At 43.7% G+C, this 20921-nt stretch overlaps 1 protein-coding gene across 1 annotated transcript in view; it reads left to right on the top strand.

Moving 5' to 3' along the window:
- Positions 1 to 11925: 11925 nt before the first annotated feature.
- L3MBTL3 (L3MBTL histone methyl-lysine binding protein 3) overlaps positions 11926 to 20921 on the top strand; it is an 85258-nt gene continuing 76262 nt past the window's right edge. Inside the window, exon 1 of the mRNA XM_059827835.1 lies at positions 11926 to 11954. The gene's annotated coding sequence lies outside the window, so the exon portion shown is untranslated. The remainder of the gene's footprint in view (positions 11955 to 20921) is intronic.

The raw sequence follows: 20921 nt of genomic DNA, 5'->3' as shown, positions 1-20921 counted from the left end.
CAAGAAAATAAATCAGGCTAAGGAAAAGCATCTGGTAAGAAATTTTTCAATCCAAAACGCATTTGGCAAAGTTGTAGGTAACTAAAAGAGGTGTCTTGAAGTGAGAAATGTTGGGACATCTTCACTACAGATTGTGCTATCAGATCCAATCATAATATATACAGTTACAAACACTGTCTATTAATTGTCTCCAGTGGAGTAACTTCCAAGGTGCCAAACCTCGAAGCAACTTCAAGCTTTGTATTTCTAAAAATGAAGAATATTCAAACAAAAATGTATGCATAAAGAATGTTCTTCCAAATACATATTAGTATCCTCTCAGAATTACTTAAGCCTAAGGCCCACCTTTCCAACAGTCTCCAAAATCAGGGTGTATATGGTATATAGGAAAACTAAGTTATATATTCTTATATACATAATACTTATATGCATAATAATTATATCGTTGTACTCTTATCTGTTTTAATTTAGACTGCTCCTCACTCACCTAACTCCAGGTTCCTTAGTAGTTACTCAATTCAGACAGGTCAAACTTGAGGGTTTTTTTCAGTTCAGCTTCTATACATAGGAGTGAAAAATTATCATATTGAAAAAGTGGAATGTTTTCTCACCTTGAAGATCAGAACTGCCCATTTTTAAGCTACTTGACTTTTTAACTCAAGATACCTGATCAATATAATCCAAGTTTTCAAAGAAGCTAATGACTCCCACATCCAGTGGACTTTATTGCAAAATGTCCTATGTGACTCCTTTGACACCTTTTCCTATGGTAGCACTGGCTGGAGGCTCACCAGGAAAAGCTGACTGCTCAGGCTCCGCTGCATCCAAGAGCACCCAGACTTCCTGTACCTTGGATCTGTGGACATTAAGACTTTACTCTTTTTTTCTTGCTGGTAAAAGACCAAGTGATTCATATCCTCACAGTCAATGCAGCATGAGTTTGGATTGCCAGAGGCACATGGGACGTGGTCGGTTTTGTCAAAAAGCAGTGATTCTTGTCAACTGGGTCATCAAAAACTACTTTCTTCTTTGTGACTCTGCTTGCTGGGAATAATTACTTAGCAGACGAACTGCAATGCAAAAGCTAGGTTCAGCAGTCAAAAAGGGAAATCTTTGAACGGGTTACTTATTTCCCCATCCCCAGTGTGCTATTTGTGGCCCACACAGGCTTCTATACATGGATGACAGAGACATCTTAAATTTGCCATCTAAGTCTACAGGTTGTCTTCAGTTATGTTGGGGTTGGAGTGACTGTGGTGGGTGACTGCGGACAGGAGTGGTTGCTGGAGCTGGGGAAATCTCCCAGATGTACATTCCGGACTGCATGAATCTCAGCTGCTCTCACATGCTGCATAGTTGTGCAGTCACTGCAAGTTCAGTTCCCTGGGTTGGCATAGTGCTCTATCACACCGGATGTGCTTTTAGGGATGACAAGCAAAGGGACACTTGAGCTGATATGGAGTCCCAGAACATTTGGAAGCTGAGAACAGATATGGCCAAGGAAATTAAATTTTTGTTATGTGATCTGCAACTTAATACTGCTGGTGTTAAATGGCCATCCTTACAAAAAAAACCTTTGCAAACACCTATCTGAGACTTTGATTAGGTTTGAGCAATTGAATTCCTCTCTTCTGAAATTTTAAAACTATGCTTTAAAACAAAGTTTCCTATGCTTTCCAGTTGCCAGGTATGGGATTAATTGCAGGTAAATTTCAAATCAGTGCAGTGAATGGTATACCCTGGTAAGCTGAATCTGTCAACGGAATTCTTACTTTGCTTACAAGTCAGTTTTTGAAATATTTCCTTTTAAAAAGTTGTAAGTTAAGACTTCACAAAGCCATTGAGTCCAATAGGAAAGATGTATATATGATCAGATGAATCTGTACTGCTCACTGCAGTCCGTAGAGAGGGCTACACTCAACAGTTTGATATACTTACTACTGTCACTTTGTTTAGTTGCTTTAATTTACATAGCTTACTTTAGCTCATATAGATCAGTCTTCCTTGATGCCAAGCATATGTAAAAGACAATGATTTTTTTTTTTCTGAATGTTTATAATATTAGAGGTATTTTCACACCCTGAAGTTCCAATGTATAAACACAATATCTACTAAACCCATGACGTTTTGGCCTCAGAAATATTAGATTGTTTTTAGACATGGGCAAAATTTTCAAAATGGTCCAAAGGTTTTTGAGCCCAGTTCTCACTGGGAATTAAAGTCCTCTTGATTTCTGTGGGCTTTTGGCTGACCAGTCACTAAGCGGGTTTAGAAGTACATTTTGTCTTCTAATTTTTGATTTTGCCTCATTTCAAAAACATATATAGTAACTGTTGCAATCTCACACAGATACATAGAGAATAAGGCAGTTACATTGTTTGAGGGATTGGTGCTGTCTTGCCCATAGTGTTGCCCTTATTTCAAAACATCAGCGTTGCTATTTTACCCACTAAGCACCTGAAATATCGGCATGATTTCCTGGGATATAGGGACTAGCTGATCATATGTGCTAGCTGGAGAAATCATCAGTTATTATGCAGATTTGATATACTGCATATTCTACTGATCTTGATCTACTGCAAATTTCTGTTGTAGATTTCTTTTTTAATTCAGTCCACATTGGAATAGAAGCAAGAAAAAATTATTTTGATGGTTCTTCAATAACCAGTGCAAGATCACCTTGTAGTCTTGATTAGTTTTCAGAGAACTGGGCTCTATATCATGGAGAACACTTAGCTTTTGCTCTTATTGACAGAGTCAGCTGAGATACGTTTGAGTCAATGCATGATGAAATGAAGCTATCTTTCAGCTAAGCTCAGGGGGCAACCGGAGCCTAAGTTGACTTCAGGTGGCTACTTTCACATCTGTGTTAAGGCAGAGAGGCTAACCAGTGAAAAAAAAAAACGAACCATTTTTTGCTCTTTCTAAGCTGTGCTTGATCGATTAGATTTATAGCTTACTGGTTAAACAACCAGATCTATGCTGCAGAAACACCCCTCCATGTATTATAAACTCTACATTAGAACTAAAAGGAGGCAAATGCAACAATGGGTTTCGTTCTAATGCCCTATTTTTAGTCATTCATTACTTAAATATTTTAGGCTGAAATTTTCCATGCTTACCTTCTACCAACACTTATTTTTCACCTATTAGAATACTATGGAGAAAAAGTCTCTGTTATGAAAGAATTCTTGCCACATTAAAAAAAAAATAATGTTAGAGACAATAAAATTAAGAATTTAAAATAGAAATTGGCATGGAAATAGTCATTACTTCGGAGTAATTCATGCTCTTACTGTGAAGAAAACTAATTCTGAGTTAACTAAGCTTTAAGGATTCATAAGTTGGCTTTCAGCACCAGTAGTGGTAGCTATAGTTAAAGTTCTTATGCCCATAGTCTGTTGGTTTAGGAACAGATATTACTTGGTAAAACTAGTCTGTGAGTATTGTGAAGTATAAAATATTCACAATTACCATGTTATACTTCCAGTTTTAGCTTTGAAGAGAACTACAACTTAAATTATTTGGAATATACTGTGGCAGCTTGCGAATTTGCAAGCTGTGCAAGAGAGGGGTGGTGACAGTAGTTGTACATACACATTGGTTTGAATTCCATCTGAGCACGTACCTTGCCTGAGATGCGCATATGCATGTGTCTGTTTCTATAAGCATGTCTTGACATATTAGCTATTACAGCAGGAGAAGCAGCATGTGCAGTAAGTTTATACAATGTTTCCTATCCTATTCAAATCTGCAGCTGCAGATTCCCTGATGTGTGCAGAACTGTGCTCGCTGGAGCCCTATTCTGATCGGTTGTAGTAACATAAACAAAACTGTTCCTGTGGCCTATTCCAGAAAACAAAAAATCTTAATTTTACTTAATATTTTTGCATACAGCTGCTTCTTCTCAGACCATGTCATCTTACATCAATCTTCTGATACAAATGCAGGTCATGATACTCAGAACTGGATACCCATCTTCCCTGCAGAATGGCATTGCAACAGGAAGACAAACTGTTCAGGTTTTGGCTCACATGCATGTAAACCATCATATTACAGAGCTCCGTGGATGCCTAATATAGTCTAAATATGACATGGCTTTCTTTATATAAGTCCATTTATATAGGTACTTTTTGCCTTCAGGAAATTATACAACAAATACCATTTTATTATAATGTGATCCTGTTGTTATAGATGTGGGTCAGTCTATTTTTATGTGTGCTTATATAACTCAGTTATTTGTTCCCAGCTGAAACTTGCCTTACATTCCATAGAGAAGAGCAACCCTGTTACTTGCCAAAAGATTAAGTATTTTAATGTAAATAAATATATACAGTATATACTTTTCTTGCTCATTCAGATAAATTTAGGTAATACCTCTTTTTCATTGGATTGATGCTCAGAGCTATCTCATCCAAGACAGGTGAAGTCAGAAATATTATGAATGGAAAGAGATCATCATCATCATGTAGGAGACAGTTTTTGACGAAAGTTTCTGGACTGAGAATTGCAATTCAGATATTTACATAGTCTATAATGTTAGGTGTGTATCTAAATTCACCATATAGTTAATTAAAAGCAATGAACTCTTAATACATATGTTTCTATCCCACTCTAAGGAACATTCTTCACTCCATTGACTTTATAGAAAGCCTTAGCTCCAAACTCAGCACGTAAGAGAGATACCAGAAGCTAGCCATTAAGAATAGCCCCTAGGTGAGGTCTGTGCACTAACAGTACCCTTGCACTTCATCATCACTGTGATTACTTCTGTGAGTAAAGTGAAGAATATGCATGGTGCTTTCAGGTTGATCAAATATTTATGAAATTACTAGTTACATCCATGCTTGCCCAGATGAGTGGTGAGAGGGGAAGACACTTTCTCTCTGGAGCCAGAAAAGTCTATCGTCATTTTTTAGCCAACAATCTTGAAGTTCTTCTGTGCTTTCTTGGATGCTTACAAGTTTTAAATGTTCCCTGGCAACTTGCCAACATCCCCGAATGCAGTATTTGTGCACTGTAAAGCTAAAAGTCCTTCAGTTTTAACTTAATTTTTCCAGTTTAAGTATTTGGAGGTTAGGTAAAATAGGGTAGACATGCTTCCCAGTACAGTACTACAATGATTATAATTATTATATGGTTCATGTTCCCATGTCACATCATCTTCTTTCTAAAATTTAAGCCATAGAGGATTTTCGGTTTGCAAAGAATTCCCTGTGGAGGGTAAGAAGCTAGGAGGACTTGATGTAAAGTGTTACGGGAAGCTTGCCTTAGAACGTGTGAAAATGAACTAGTTTCAGCAAAAGTATCTTTTCTGAAGCTCAGTTCCTCTTGAATGCCTAAGAGCATGCATCAGTTCTGTTATCACTGGATACTGAAATCAAATTATGTTGTGGGAAACTGTAAATGTAAACCAACATGAGTAGATTCTTCCACAAACAGGCATCAGCCTGCACAGACTACTAACATATACTGTTCTGTACTCAAAGCAAAAAGAATATCCTGCCTGCTTTGTTGTGGTAGCCAGGAGACTGAGTTCTCCATTGAAATGTGTTTGTCAAACTTCAAAATCTATAGCAAGCAGGTACTCCCACCTCTTACTATTGTGCGTAATTATTTTTCTAAGAATACTAATTTACAGTCATCATTATTTTCTAGATAATAAATGAGATTTTGGCAGATTGATTTCCTAGCATGAGGGGTTAGCACATAGCTTAAAAGTCTAGAATGAAAACTCCCTTTTACTTACTGAAGCCAGTATTTACATTTACATTTGCATATATCAATCCATAATAGCAGGTATATATCCACAATGCCCACTATTCCAGCCCAGGAACTTTAAGAGTTGACTCCACAAAGCCTGATGGCTCAAGATCGGTGACGATGGAATATAAATTTCTCTGATTCTGAATAATCCATTCGTTGCTGGTCTCAGAAACAGGCCCCACTAATATTCTCTGTTGCTTGTCAAAGAGGGGAATGCTATTGCTGTGTGTCCACGTGACATGACGTCCCTGGAAAAATGTTATAGAGGACGCACTTCTTGTTGTTCTATGAGGGATGTTGGGCCTAACAGCAAACAGGAGATGCTTTGTCTATTGCTTTAATTGCAGTCATATTTGGTAAGCCTAGCGGATACCTGTTCTGCTGCAATCCTAATTCTGAATTCTTAGGTAAGCAAAAACTCTTACCAATGTCCAAAAAAGCTTCATTCAATGTTTGCTACAGCCTAGCTGCATTTCTGTTTTCCTTCTACTGCTTTAACAATTGGTGTCAGGCTTTTGCATTAGCCACTTCAAGAGAAATGTTTGCTCAGAGCAAACCTGTGCGTTATTCCGCATACATGAAGCATGTATTGCCCGTTATATGCAATCTGTCTTACATCATCCATACCTTTTTAAAACAAAGAGTTTTATTTACTTGTTGGAACACACTGTTAGATAAAAAGGACTGAAAATAAAGAAAGAAGAGTGGGCATGCATGCTTTGAGTCATCTGATCTTATGTCTAGTACAAGCAATGTTTGGGATTCTTTCCTCTTCATCTACTGCTGGACCAATTTATATTTTACTAGGAACGTCCACATGTGGTTGTGAGTCACTAAGTCTGACATGTTGCTCTAAAAACTGTTCTATTGCTCTCCAGGGAGAGCAAGTTAGAGCAAGTTCTCCCCCTGCCATTGTGTCTTAAGGACCTCGGATGGGACTTCCTCCTCCTTTCACCGTGCTGCCAAGCTTTGCCCTCCAATCAGACCCACAGGATGAGCTATTTATCCACTTCCAGATATTCTTCAGCAACAGTTATAGATCTAGAAATTGTGCCAACAATTATTAAAATAACCCTTTCATTTGTTGCCTATTTCAATGGAATTGTTTTCCACGTAAGGAGCGCAGGCTGCAACCCTTTCTCATTCAGCTTCTGTTCCTGAGGGTGATGTTTGTTCCTGTGCTGCCTCATCAACTTGTCTTCTTTGTGCATACTTAAAAATACAGCCTTAGCTCTCAGAGTGACTACTAGCTTTTGGATGACAGGTCTGGAGTATCCAGCTTGAACAGGCTTTCCAATCTAATGCTCTGCTGCAAGGCTGTTGTAACCTTATGCACGGTTGGAGCCAAAGCCCTTTGCTAAGGGAAATGATAGTGGCCCTTTTATGCAGCATGTGCCCACACACCTTAGAGAAGAGCATGCAGGAATAGAGCTCTGTGTCAAAAAAAGCCCTGTGGTGGTTGCCCTTTTCACCACCTGTAAGCAAGACATTGCTCATTACTACCCCTTCAAACTTCTTTTAGTAAACGCCATTTTTAAAGACCCAAATCTCCTGCTGTCCTAATTTTGCCTGACACAAGTTTCCCCCTTCTTCCCCCTTTCCTTCCTTGCCCCCTCACACTCTGTTTGCCCCTTCTCACATCACTTGTCCTCCTCTGTGGCAAGTCTCTCTTTTACTGCTCCCCACCCTTCCTCTCCCACAGGACCTTTATTCTTAGTGATTTCTTTTGGCCTATCATCCATTCCAGATTGCACAATCTCTGCCGTACCTTTGTACCCCTCCTCCCTACCACTCGAGATGGTGCCCTCTCCTGCTTCTTTCAACTGATTCAAGCTTTTGCCAGTGCTCCAAGCCCTTCCCTAAGGCCCAAGCCGAGTGTCCAAGCTTCTAACTTCAGTCTTCTCCTGGCTCAAGAGTCCTCATCAATATTCCCATTAGAGGCCCTAATTTGCATTTGATCCACTCTTACAAATTACTTTTTCTGCTTTTACATCTCATTAATCTGGTCCAATACTTCCCAAACTTTTCATAGACAATACTGCCCTGGATTCACTTCTGCACTGACAATCCCATAACTTCCATATCTGGCTTTGAATGTCTTCAGGCTGAAGACCGTTTCTGGAAATCTTTGCAGTCTTGCAACTTTGATGAAATCTTTGAAACACATTCTTTACAATGTCTCAAAACTCCTAGTCTCTAGAAACAAGCTTTCCAAGGCTGCACCTAGAGTGCATCCAGGTGCGTATTGAGCTGAAACCTGGCTGGAAAACACTGCAGTTTCTTTCAAGCATTCACGCTCAAGTTTCCCTCCCAGAAAAAAAGACTGTTGCATGCCCAAGTCTCACTCTGGTACGGGGTTGGGTTGTGGCCAGGACACACGGTCAGATTTGAAAGCTAGGAAGTATTACAGGTTCTCCAGTTTAGCATGGCATCTGTATCAACTTTGATAATTATTCTGGGATTTGTAGCAAAAAACCAGTCAATTGCCCTTGTAACTTCCACAGGGAAGATTCTATTGATAATGGGTCAGTCATCATTTCTTCACCTCTGTGGGGACATGAAGTTCCCTGGAGAGGGAGAGAGCACTGTTGAGGGGAACTGGAATCACCGCGGACTGCAATTTGCCTGTCTTTCTTGCTAGACAGGCACATACACCATCTCCCCTCATCCCCAATTTCTTAAAGCTTTTACACTTCTATTTTCCTGGCTTAGAGTTTTAAGTAGTATCATACACAACATTGTTTTTTGCCAATGATTGCCCTCAAACCCTCCTTCCTGTCCTCCTGGTTTGGCTTGGGGAAGAATCACGCGGCAGACTGGTGACTGTTACTCGTGAGGAAGGTCACACAATGAGCTGCACAGGTTGCTAGAAGAAGGGTGATAGAATGTCATGTGCAGGCTATTTTTTAGAAATAAGGACATCTTTAAGGTATCTTAGCCTGTATTTCAGAAACCAAGACCCCAGAAGTGATAAGTATTTTGGTTAAATGTAAAGACTGATTCTCTTTTTCTCAGTTTATTTTTAGATATTTGCTGAGGAGCCATTAGATCACATGATGGTATAAACCCAATATGCAAACTGAATCGGTAATATGCATTTGTTTCCTCTCACCACCTTAAATGGTATTCAGGATTTGGAATTTGGAAGCCATGTATATGGATGTTCATGCGCATGCTCTTAGAAAAATAATCAGTATTTGGCTACAGCACAAACACCTATTCAACGAGTTACAAGAATACTCAGAGACCAAATTTAGCTACTCCAAAATCTGTCATTAAACATACTGCCAAAATCATATTAAACCCCATACTTACATATAGAAAACAAGTGTTCAAAATGCTCTGTCTTCAGAATACAGATGGAAGTCTAGTGTTAAATAAAATGGCAACAGAACTAATGTTTAAAGAGCATATTTGAATAATGTTTAATCTATTTTTACTCAATAATTTCTTATTGACAAAATAATGGATCTATTATACCACATGAGCTGCCACAATATGACTAGGGCAAGGATCAAAGAAGAGACAGAGAACAGAAGGTACCTTTATTAATTTCTCAGGTCCTTTTACTTTAATCAAAGAGATATCCACTTGAAACTACTGATCCAATAAAGCAGCTATGCTCTGGTTCAAATACTTGGTTTCAGTTCCAACTTCCAATATATATCCTTCAAGGAATTTTTCCACCTGTGCTGTCATTTTCTGTAAGGGGCTACACTCCCATGACTTCTGCAAGTAGATTAGATGGATTAGAATATAACAGGGTTTTACAAGTTCTGTGTTTCCCTTTAAGGTCTTCAAAGAAAAAGGGACAAAGTGTTTCAAGCATAAATAAAATAACTGCAGGTAAGTCATCATCTATATTCTTAGAAATGCATCTTCATAACAGGGTATGCTACACCCTCCCCCAAAACCTCAATGGCATCTGGAGAAATAATCAGTACAGGTTGAGCGTCCTGAAGAGCTTTAAATAGCACCAAATTGTATCATTCTTCAAGTGTCTTCTGCAGAGCCCAGTTAATTTAATGCTACAATAGAATAATCTAGTTATTTGGCAACTATCTGCATAAAAACATTTCAATAGCATTGGGAAATGATTTTCAGAAAAGCACTGAATGACTTCAGTTACAGTTTATTCTTTGTTTCTAACCCATAAATTTCCTCAACTAAGAGTTCAGTGGTGGAAAGTAGGAATTTTCTTGTCTTTTACTATTTTTTGCATCTGTGTTTTAGAAGAGTTTAAATGTATGTTATCACTGATTATTACAATTAGGTTAATACTGTTTTCTGTAATTAGTTTCTAATGAACATATGTTCATTGATGAAAACTGCAGCCTATATGCAGAGCTGAAGGGGCGTGAGAAATGTTCATCATAAAATAACTATCATGTATTGCGCTTAGGCACCAATCCTGCAAACGCTTAGGCGTAAGCCCCATTTTACTGCTGTGAGAAAAATTAATTTAAATAAATAGAAACTCTCAAGACAGCGTGGTAAAAGTCTAAGTAAAGTCACGACTAAATTGTTTGAGCATGGGCATAGTTTAAGGGAGGAGAGTTGTCAAGTTTGATTCTTAAATATTTTAATACACATTCTAAAGTAAATACTCTACTGAACAGAAAGCTGAGACTGGGAAGTCCTGTCAGAGAAGGACCCCTGTGTCCAGTGCAATGCTGTCCCCGTCGTGGGGATACTACTGTAATACAATATATATCCATAACAGCAAAAAAGTTGTATTTGGTCTTGTATAAACCATTTCATTAGTTATTCTGACTTTGTAGGTGAACATTTTTGCCATGTATTTATTTCTATTGATATTTAATGCTAATATTTATTCCTGGATATTTATTAGTATTTATCAGTATCTCTGTTCTAGTAATTTGGGCCAAAGTTGTCACTGCAATTGTAGAAAGGAGCATATATAAAATCAAGAGAAAGTTTGGACGTTGATCATTACTGTGATTATCGAAAGATATATCAAGATTTGAGAGTTATTATAAAAGATGTATAATAATATGCGAAACTACTAAAAATTCAAAATTCACTTTTTTTGCCTTAAGGACGAAGTCACCTTAGGGAGATATTCTGTGGTCTGAAAAAATATTTAGGATTGGTGTAATTATGTTCTGTGTTGTTTTATACTTTGCCTGAAACTACATACACACGCGCTTTTTTGAAGTATCCTGTATACAACCGGCTGTGATCTTCCACCCTCCCTCCTCCCCAGCCCAGTTAGGCCCGGTGTAGGTCCGTTTTGCTTCATGTTCTTTCGCACAACAGACCTCCTTGTAGGTGAAGGAAGTCCGCCCTGGCCAACCCCAGAAAATAGCAAGGGCCTTCAGTTCCTACTGTTTTCTGAACGACAACAAGTGACAGAAAATGACTGCTGAAGGCAGTATTTTTCTTTGGGAATACAGACGGAGAGAATTCAGGCAGGTGGCACATTTGAAACTACTTTTAATTTGTAAGCTGGCTGGGTTTTACATGAGACGAGGCCCATTGTAAGGAGCATTTCCGTGCTGAATGAACCCCCGACTTCTGGAGGGCAGGAGGAGCCCGGCTGCGCGCTGCCCGGCCTCAGGCCTTCCCCCGGGCGCCCCCCCGCCGGGCGCTGCGGGGGGCTGCCCCGCTCCCGCAGCCTGCGGGACCCGCACGTCCGTTAGCGGCGCGTGGCCGTCCCACCGCTGCCTCAGGTCTCTTCTACGCAGGGGACGGGGGCCAAGAGCCGCGGAGAGGCTCTCCCCGGCCTCCCGGCGCCCACCACCCGGCCTCACCCGCACCTGGCGGGACCGCCGAGGACCAGACCCGCCCCCCCGCCCCGAAAAGTGCAGGGCGTTATTTTTGAAAGCGCCCAAAATAGCGCGCGGCTGCTGCACAAGTCTCCTTATTATTCCTCCAGCGTCGGCAGTAAATCGGGGGAGATGATGCACCTCCGCCGGGGCCGTTGTTGGCGGCTGCATTTTTGGTAAGGGCGCTGATTGCCGCCGGTTGCCGGTCGCCGGCGGCTGGGGCGCAGCGGCAGCGCAGGCGAGGAGGAAGAGCCGCGGCGGCGGCGGCGGCGGCGGCGGCGGCAGTTTCCCCTTTCCCCAGCCCTGGCTCCGCGGGCGCATGCTCACTTGTGCCCGCAGCCCTGGACCATATTTGTCAGGACTACTCGAGAGACGGAGAAAGAGAGAGAATTTGGGGGGGTAAGGAGCGGCGGGTTCCGATCTAATCCGCAAGCCGTTCAGGGAGCTGCAACGGCAAAGGCTGGTGATGGGTTTTAATTTTCCCCCTAGGTGAGGATGAAAGTTAGAGAGAGCGCGAGAGATAAAGGGAGAGACGCACCTCCTCTCCCTCCCTTACGAAACGTATCTGGGGAAGGGGAGGGGGGCTTCTCCCCCACCACCTCGAGCAGAAAGGATGGAAGTTAATGCCGGGGAAAGTGGGCAAGTGACTCGCAAGTGGCTGGGGAGCGGCTGGGGCACCGGGGACCTCACTAAATCATAAGTGTACGAGTGTGAAAGAGGAACAAAAGAAAGAGAGAGGTGCCTGGTATTTCTTTTTCTCTTCCCAAACACATGAAGGGAGTACATGTATATATATATGCGCTATGTATTTATATACATACACAGGCACGCACGCACGTATGTGTATGTACATATATATATATATACGGGGGAGGGAGCTGTGGAAATGTGTTTGGGGGGGCCTTTTTTGGGGGGGGGAGGGGGTTCCGAAGGGAGGGGGAAGGGAAGGGGAGAGACATTTTGCAGACTTGCCCCACCAATGAGCTTGTCAGTTGGCTCCATTTAATGACACTTACGGGGCACCGCCGCGCTGTTGGGAACAATGTGATGCGGGTGCAGCGGCGGGGGGGCGGGGGGGTGCACGGGTGTGCGTGTGAGCGCCGGGCGGGGAGGGGGGGGAGCGGAGGGGAGGGAGGGGGCTCGCTGCCACCCGACCCCCCCCTCCCCAGCCCCGGCTCTTTGTTCACACAGGCTGAAGGACGGGGAGAAGTGCGGGCTGCGAGGGGGGCAATGCGCAGCGGAGAGGGGTGTGAAAAAGCCCCGGGTTTTTTGGTCGGAAGCGGCGAGAGGTGGCGGCTGCCGGGATATACCGGTTGAATGTGCCGTGGGTGCCCGTGTGCGAAGGCCTCTTCAGCGCGCAGCGGAGAGAGTTTGTATTTTCCGTCGCTCCTGCACTTTGTGTGATTGTGTGCGAGAGATATTTAAAATATAATCATCTCCCAATTTCCGCCATTTTGGGGAAAGTTTGCACACACATACACATACCAAAAAAAAAAAAAAAGCTCCTAGCAATTTTTTTTTTTTAAAGAGGCGAAAAAAAAAAAGTCTTTTGCTCCAGTGCTCAGTTCCTGCCTCTGTGCGGTGCGTGCGCCGCGCTCGCTGCGGCAGACATGTGAGGCGGCGGGGGAACGGCCCCTGCCCGCTCCGGGCTGCGTGCGGCGGCGGGGGCCGGCGCCTGTCACCGCCGCCAGATCCGCGGGCTGGCCGGGGGGGGCTCCCGGAGGATGGCCCCGGGGTGCCGGCGGTGTATGTGAGCGCACATACACGTGAGTGCGTATTTTGCTGAGGATGGGGGGGGCAGGGAACAGGCTTTTCTGCTAAGTTGCGCGCTCTCGTCTGAAGTGCGGCCGGGGTGGGGGCGCGGCCCCCGCGCACACGCCCGTCTCTCCCTCCCCGTCTCCGCAGCCGGTGCATATAACAACAGGATATAGGCACACTTGTTCTCGCTAACGTGTGTGAGGCGGTGTTTTTTCGGCGGGGGGAGGGGGAAAGCGATTTTTTGGAGGGGGAGCGGCGGACGACGGGAAGGCGCTCCCGCGGAGCGGCCGCCCGCCCCCGGCCGGGGCTGGGGAGAGGCCGCCGGGCCGGCAGCGCCCGGGGCGGGGGGCGCCGCGCCGGGGCCGCAGCGGAGCCCGCTCCCCACCCCCATGTTTCCCCCCCCCTCCCCGTCGGAGCGGGCGCACACGAGAGCGTGAGAGAAAAAGTTGCAGCGCGGGGCCGGGAGCTGGAGGCTGCGGCGTCGGGCGGGGGCGAGCCCTCCGGGGAGGCGGCGTGTGCCGGCCCCTCCCGCGGGAAGGGGTGACTTCGCCGCCGAGGGATGCCCGGAGATCGGCGGCGAGCGGCCGGGGAGCAAACCCGCGCAGTCCCTAGGAAAAAAGAGAGCTCGCCCCCCTCCTCCTCCTCCTCCTCCTCCGCCTCCGCCGCGCTGGGGGAGGGGAGGAGGGAGGAGAAGGTAACATTTTATATTTTTTTTTTCTTTCCACTCGGAGACAGCCTCCCTTTCCCGGATCCCGGTCTCGGGGGGTGGGAGGAAAAAAAAAAGCAAAGCACCCGGTAAACAAGCAGAGTCCCTCTCTCGTTGTGCAACTTCCTCAGGAACACTTAACACCCAGTTCCTCTCCCACCCCCGCCCGCACCGCGCTCGCCCCCGCGCCGGGGCAGGGGGGCACTCTTCCCCCGCTCGATTTAATTGCCCGGGGCGGGGGGAAAGGAAAAAAGGCAAATTCGGGAGAGAAGCGGAGCAACTTGAGAACCGCTTCCCCCGAGCGCTCCGCCCGAGGAGCCGGCCCGGACGGACGGGCGGGCGGGCGGGCGCTTTTGTCTCGCTGGGTCTGCCCGAGCCTGGGGAAGACGCGGACCTGAGCCCGGGTTTTCTCCAGAAAGTTTCAAGTGCAGCAAAAACACGCCGCAAAACTGGCCAAGGAGGGACCTCTGGTGGTAGGCCGCGGGCTGCCGGCGCCGGGGAGCGGCGGCCGCGCCCGCCGGGCCTCGCCGCCGCGTTCCGGCTGCCGCGCCGCTCCGCCGCGCCGCGCCGCGCCGTGCGGGCGGGAGGGCCGGCCGGCTCCGGGGCGGCCGCTGCCGGGGCCCGCCGGCTCCCAGCCGCGCCGCCGCGGGTGCGCCCGGCCCACGGCCTGCGAGGGGAGCGGCTGGGGGCGCGCCCCGTGGCCGTGTCACTTGTCCCACTCGAGAGCGCGGTTTGCGCCCCGATGAGTAACGCTTCTTGGAAAGGAGGCCCCTGGAGATGCGGCAGCCTCCGCGGGTGGTGAGGGTCACAGCCTCTTCCATTTCTGTTAATTACCTGTGCTTAACAGCATGGTGTGTGCAAGCTTTACAGTGGAAGGTAGCATGAGTGATATTTGCAGTTTTGTTCTATTTTATTTTTCTTCTTAATTTCCCGTGTACAGTTGAGTGGTGTTGGACTGACCGCTTTTGCTGTTTGTTTCTGCTCATGAATGGACGCTCAGTCGTGGGTGCTAAAAATCAGGTAGTGAGCGCAGATAAAACTCGAGATACAAAAACTCCAGCGTGTGTCGTTTTGGGAAATAGTCTGTGTTCAGGATCGTAACACAGTTTTCTTAATGCAAATTTAAAAGCTGTTTAAGAAACCGGTGCTTTTTACCAAGGAAGTTATCACGTTCCCAGAAGTTTATAGGATGAACATCCGTAAGAGAGAAGCTCCCTGAAACTAGCGGCTGAAGGCAGTAAAGCACTCCACTTAAATCCGGGTGGTGCCGGGTACTGGTGTTTTTTTTTTTTCCTGGTGTGACTTCAGCGGCTTTGACTGTGCTCCAGTTGGTCTTCTCATGAACTGTGCTCTAATGAAGGTGGCTGAAGCAATCATCTTCTTAGATGCTTTTTGTTGTCAGTTGGGCAATTGCAGTGAACTCTAGTTCGTTTGTTGTTGTGGTGTATGTTTCACCTTCAGTTTAATGAGTTTTTCTAGAGTGTTGCTTTTGAAAGTTCTTGTAACTTAAGAAAACGATTATGTGATGAGTCCTTTTCCTCTGACTTGTTCGGTTTTATTGGGCATCACCTATTCTGTGGAGAGAGGTGGTTGACTTTTTGTGGGCTATTCCATTTACTCTTTGGGGTTTTTAATACTTCTGGTAACTAGGATGATAGATTGTGAGTGATGGGTGTGAGGAACCAGTGATTACCTGGCATGGGGCTTACTGAAGAAAGTGGTAGCGTGTGTATAGTTGTAGCTTATTAGTGCTCCAGTAGTGGGACCGCTCATCACAATGGGAGATACACGCTCTTTATGAATTGGAGACAAGGGAAAGTCTGTAAATGCAGTAACCTGCTGAGTGTATTTAGGAGCTAGAAAAGGGTGAATTAATTGTTTAAGGACAGCAGAGCTCATGGAAGCTGCTGAGAACTGGCAGAAGAGGAAGAGGAGGGCACGAGTCAGACAAAAGCAGTGTTCAGATGTATACTGAATTAACTTGGGGTAAGAAATAACAATTTGAAATAGGTCAGGTGATACTCAATGTGAAGATTTGGTGCATCACAATTCTTCTCAAGGAGGTGTATGCACAGGGGAGGGAAGGAGGCACAGGTAAACAATGGCAGAAGTTTTCTGTAACTTTCTGTGCCTGGTTCAAGGAATTAAGAGAAATTAAGACATAGGATTTCAGAGTTGTTGTACTCATCTTACTATCTGAGTAGATTAACTTCCACTCAGGACTGCACAGACAGTAACAGAAAAAAAGGAGTCATGAAAGCATTGCAGAGGAAATACTTTTTCAGTGTGAGGTACAGGTTCTTTATAAACAAGATACAAGTTGTCAGTGGTGAGTTTCATTAGATGATGGGATAGCTTTGGTATTGGGTAACTACTGTTATTATATTGCTCTGTGCATACTTGAAAATGAGGTAGTAGATGAAGGCTGTGTGTAACAGTGTTACCCAGTTTCTAGCAATGGTATGGGAATACCTGCGTTAGCTTGCTGACAGAGACCAAACTCAGGTGAGAACAGCATGAACGTCCTTTAGCACTGGTGCAGACTCAGGCATCGCAGCATTTTGTAGCGCATCTGTGGCCAAAGTCTCTCTGTGAGGAAAAAAGTTTTAAGCTGAAGTATTGGTAAACAGGAACAAACATACACAGTACTGCTGGAGAATCTAGGAGGCAGAAGAGTAGCAATGTATAAAATAAGAGGAAATAATGCTAAAGGGACATCGTCAATAGGAAATCTGGTCCATTTTCTGTTACAAGTGTTAAGAATGGCAAAGAATTTTAAGCTGTGATCCCTGTGGTATTGTGAATACATATATAAGCTATACATTTCATCTTTAGAATAACTTACTTGTAATACACTGCATGAGCAACAGGCAAAATAGTGAAATTCACTCAAACAGCTCTTCAACACACAGAATAGAAACATGGCAGAACTAGTAAAGTAGTTCCTAAACAACAAAAAATGAGATTTTGAAAGAAATGTGCGATCTGCAGATACTTCTTTTCATGAAATACTAAAATAATTCAGCTATTAAACAGGTACAAAACAAAACACACATTAAAATGTGGTGGATAGCCTCAAAGCTTTTTACCATTTCCTGCACTGTTCCTGTTGTGGTTGTTTTTCTTTAAGTGAAGAATCAGGTGCAAAAAGATGAAGGGTGAGAAAGAGACAAGCGTGGGGTGCACCCAGCTCAAAGAGAGGATTGCAAGGACAAAAGCAGGGCTCACCCCGGTGGGTTTGCAGTCAGTTGGCTTTGCTTGTGCTATCGTTATGAAGCTAGCTTAATACAAAGTCGTTCTGGAATAGAGGGAGCTTACATTGCGAGGGGTAATTCTGCTTCATGTGGCTTCGGCGGTGTAACAAGTCAGCCCTGATGGTATTCACATTTTTACATGTTGAATAAAGCTGAAGCTGAGTATCCACTTGTCCCCTGGTGTGTAGAAGTTAGTGTATTTGCAGCTCTGGTACACTGAGTTGTCCCCTTCTGATCCACTTCGTTTTCCTGATTCATTGTATAGGGAAAATGTGTCCCTTTAGCCCATGGGTGCTACGTCAAGCAGCCTCCTCTTTGGAGATGCCCAAAATAACAACCTGCGATATTAGGACAAAAACCTCACGTGTTGCCTTTGTTTCCGAACATCCGTCAGCGCTGGTGTCACCCAGCCCTGTGGGGAAGAGGGACCATGGCATGGCTCCATAAGGACATTGCCTCCCTTGGGACCTCTCTGTTTGTCCCTTTGACCTCACCCTTTGTGCCGTTTGCTGACACCTCCTCTGGGTCCACATGCCCAGTTTTACTTCTCCTCACAGGAGCTGTGGGCTGGGGAGAGGACCAGCACAGGGCAGATCTGCTAAGCTGTCCTGTCACGGTGGCTACAGAAGTCCTTAAAAGTAAAAATACACAGGGATGCATAAAAAGAAAAGACATGTTATCGCACCCAGTGGCCCAGTATTGAGTTGGCCTAGCTGGTTAGAAATCATATGGACATTTCACAGGTGGCATCTTAGATTTTCAAAATTTGGGTAGGTGTCAGGTAGTTTTTTAAAGCATTGACTGAAAGAAAGAATCCTTCTATTATTACTTTTTGATGTATTCAGTACATAACTCTACCATTATTTCAAAAACTGCTTGTACATTTAATTGGCATATTCTCTGCTGTTTCTTTGCTTTATGTCTTTAGAGAGTCTTTCACCAGATGAAAATACCTCATTTTTAGTGCTATTATTCCCATTAAGTATCTCCTCTGTGAGGTACTCATTTATTGTTGAACCAGTTAGTAAAAATGAAGGTTTTTCTAAAGGATGTGTCTAATCTTATTTAATATGCTTGCTTATTTTAATGAATTTATTACGTATGTCTAAAAGTTAATGTTGAAATATTAACAAGCAGCACGCTCCTCTATAAATGTTATAGCTTAGGGCTGTGAAGACTGAGATACAGGTACATCCCTAATAGTGTATTTTGGAGATGCTTTTTGAAGATGACTGTTCCAAGTTCTTACTGTTATGTCCTTTCCTTCACATCAGATGGCATTCAGTGACAGGCATAGGGATAGTACTGTAGTTACTTTGCCCCTTATTTGTCTAGTATTTTTACTCCTATTTGGGAAGTGTAGTGACAGACATAATAGCAAATTAAATCATTATGGAAGGAGTTATACTAGTTCAAAGAACTACATCAGAGCTTTAAAAATGAAAATGAGTAGATAAGATGCTCTGTAGTTTTCTTTGTTCTGTGATTTAGATGTATATATTGCGATGATTTCATCCTTTTTTAGTACCTCATTGCTGTAACAATTTAATTGGCTTCTATCTCCATCCTTATTACCATTAGTAGAGGGATATAGCCCTATCTTTCATCTGTTCAAACTCAGCAAAGCTGGAAACAGATATTTTGTTAAATGTAATTCCTTTTGGTAAATTCATTTCTATCTGCATTGCCCTGTGACCTTTTCATCCCCACCAAGAACATTTCTGAAGGCTGCAGAATGTGAAAGTACAGATTGTGCCTTTGATGTTGAGTTAATTTTAAAAGGAAAACAATAATAAGTACCTTATCAAACAATAGAATATATCTTACTGCTGATTGTTACGTGAGGAAACTTTGTTAGGTGTAATTAAGTTAAAATTTGTATGTTTTCTTGAGAGAAATGTGCCCTGAACGTTTCTGTTACCAATTTGTTTTTTTACTTTCACAGTTTACATCCTGCCTAAGTAGGCTAGGCTCTAAGATTTTTTTCCCCATGTCATTTTTTTCCAACTGTTTCTGTTACAAAGCGTGGGTATAATGAGAGTGGCACTATCAGAGACGCCAGCATCTGATGGAGCGGCTGTCCTCTGCTCCTCACTCCGTGGGTCATTTCCCCACAGCCTCCCAGGTCTCTTCCCATCTTCTGTTATGCCTTCTGCAGAAACCATTGGAATATGTTTTCTGTAAGAAATAAACCACAGGAGGGTTGAGTGAAGTGCCCTCTAAATAGGGTGGTAATTTAAGATTAGTTAGAAACTTCAGTTAATACAGAACACAGCTTTGTGTTTGCTTAGCCAGGCTAATCGCGAGGAGCTCATTACACAAATGTGCTTAAACCAGCATGTTTCATGTCCTTAAAATTTCACGGGTTTCTGGATAGATTCAATTTTTTCAGCTGCTCCTTAGCAGCTTGGGTCTTGTGTTCTTGAGCGAGAGAAGGCCTGCGCCTCTGCCATCGTGCTGCAGTTCGGTTCGGTGGAAGCCTGCTTGAGTTGGTCTGCTGCGGTGTGGAAGGCTGGTTGCTTGGTGGGCTTGAGCTCTGCGGTGTACGGTGCTCTCGGTACAGAGATTGTCCAAGTCGTATTGCAGGAGCTGCCCTAAGGTAGGGTGGTGGATTTTGCCTGGGGGTAATTTTAAAAGATAAGGTCTATGCCTTTGGGGAATTTCTCAGTTTGCACTGAATTTGTTTGGATTTATTGACGTGTTTTAAAATGAATTATTGTGCATTGATGGTATGGTTTTCAGTACTCATAGAGGATTACTGAACTTACAGATGGAGAAGACACGTTGAATCATGTGGTTCTTCTTACTTTAAACTTGTCGTGTGAAATATGTGAAGTTTTCTCAAAGAGCCTACTGTGAACTCTACCCGTCATATGAAATGAAGGGGAATGCAGAAGCTTTCACCCTAAGCAGTAGTTACTGACTGAGGTCCAGCTCCTGTCATCCTGTTGATATTGTGTAGTGGCTGTAGTGTAATGAAAGTACTCATGGCATAAGGTGTTGCTCAGGGTTTTAAAGAATTCTGCTAGAAATGAGGAGGAAACCAAGGAGAAATACATCGCAGACCCAAAACTAGACTAGTATCTGTCTGTAGTGGTGGTGTTGCAGTGATTGGTACAATTTTTCTGATGAAAAAAATGTAATTTCCATTATTTTTCACGCAACAGAGTTAACTGGCTAAGCATTTTTTTTTTCCTCAAACTTTCAGTAAAACGCTTCTAGATGACCTGAGTTTACTTCCGCTTGGTTTGCATCTCTTTCTGTTATCTGTGAGTGAACAAGTATCACCCAGTCTTTTTTGTGGAAATGCCAGATTTCCAGAGAGTATTAATAGATATTTGCAGATTTTGGGAGTGGGACCTAAGTTAGAAATTAGATGTTAGAAAACAAGGTAAAGCACTGAGGAAGCTCTCTACCTATTTGATTTCAAATACTGATACTTGCAGCAAAAGTTTACAGTCTGTGGATGGAGTATGAGGCTTAGAAAGTGTTTGTTAAAAAGCTCAGAAAGTGTAAATTTGAAAAGGGATGAGGTTTTGCTAATAGTTCACAAACCGAAGACAGAGCTAATTTTGCCGCAAGTGGTTTCAGCTGCTAGGCATAGCACAGAAGTTCTTCAGAAAGAAAATTTAATGAGTCAGATTTCAC

Source organism: Gavia stellata, chromosome 2 (assembly GCF_030936135.1).
Source record: "Gavia stellata isolate bGavSte3 chromosome 2, bGavSte3.hap2, whole genome shotgun sequence".
NCBI lineage: Eukaryota > Metazoa > Chordata > Aves > Gaviiformes > Gaviidae > Gavia > Gavia stellata.
Note: the sequence above shows the minus strand (reverse complement) of the source record. Positions and strands in the feature narration are given on the sequence as shown.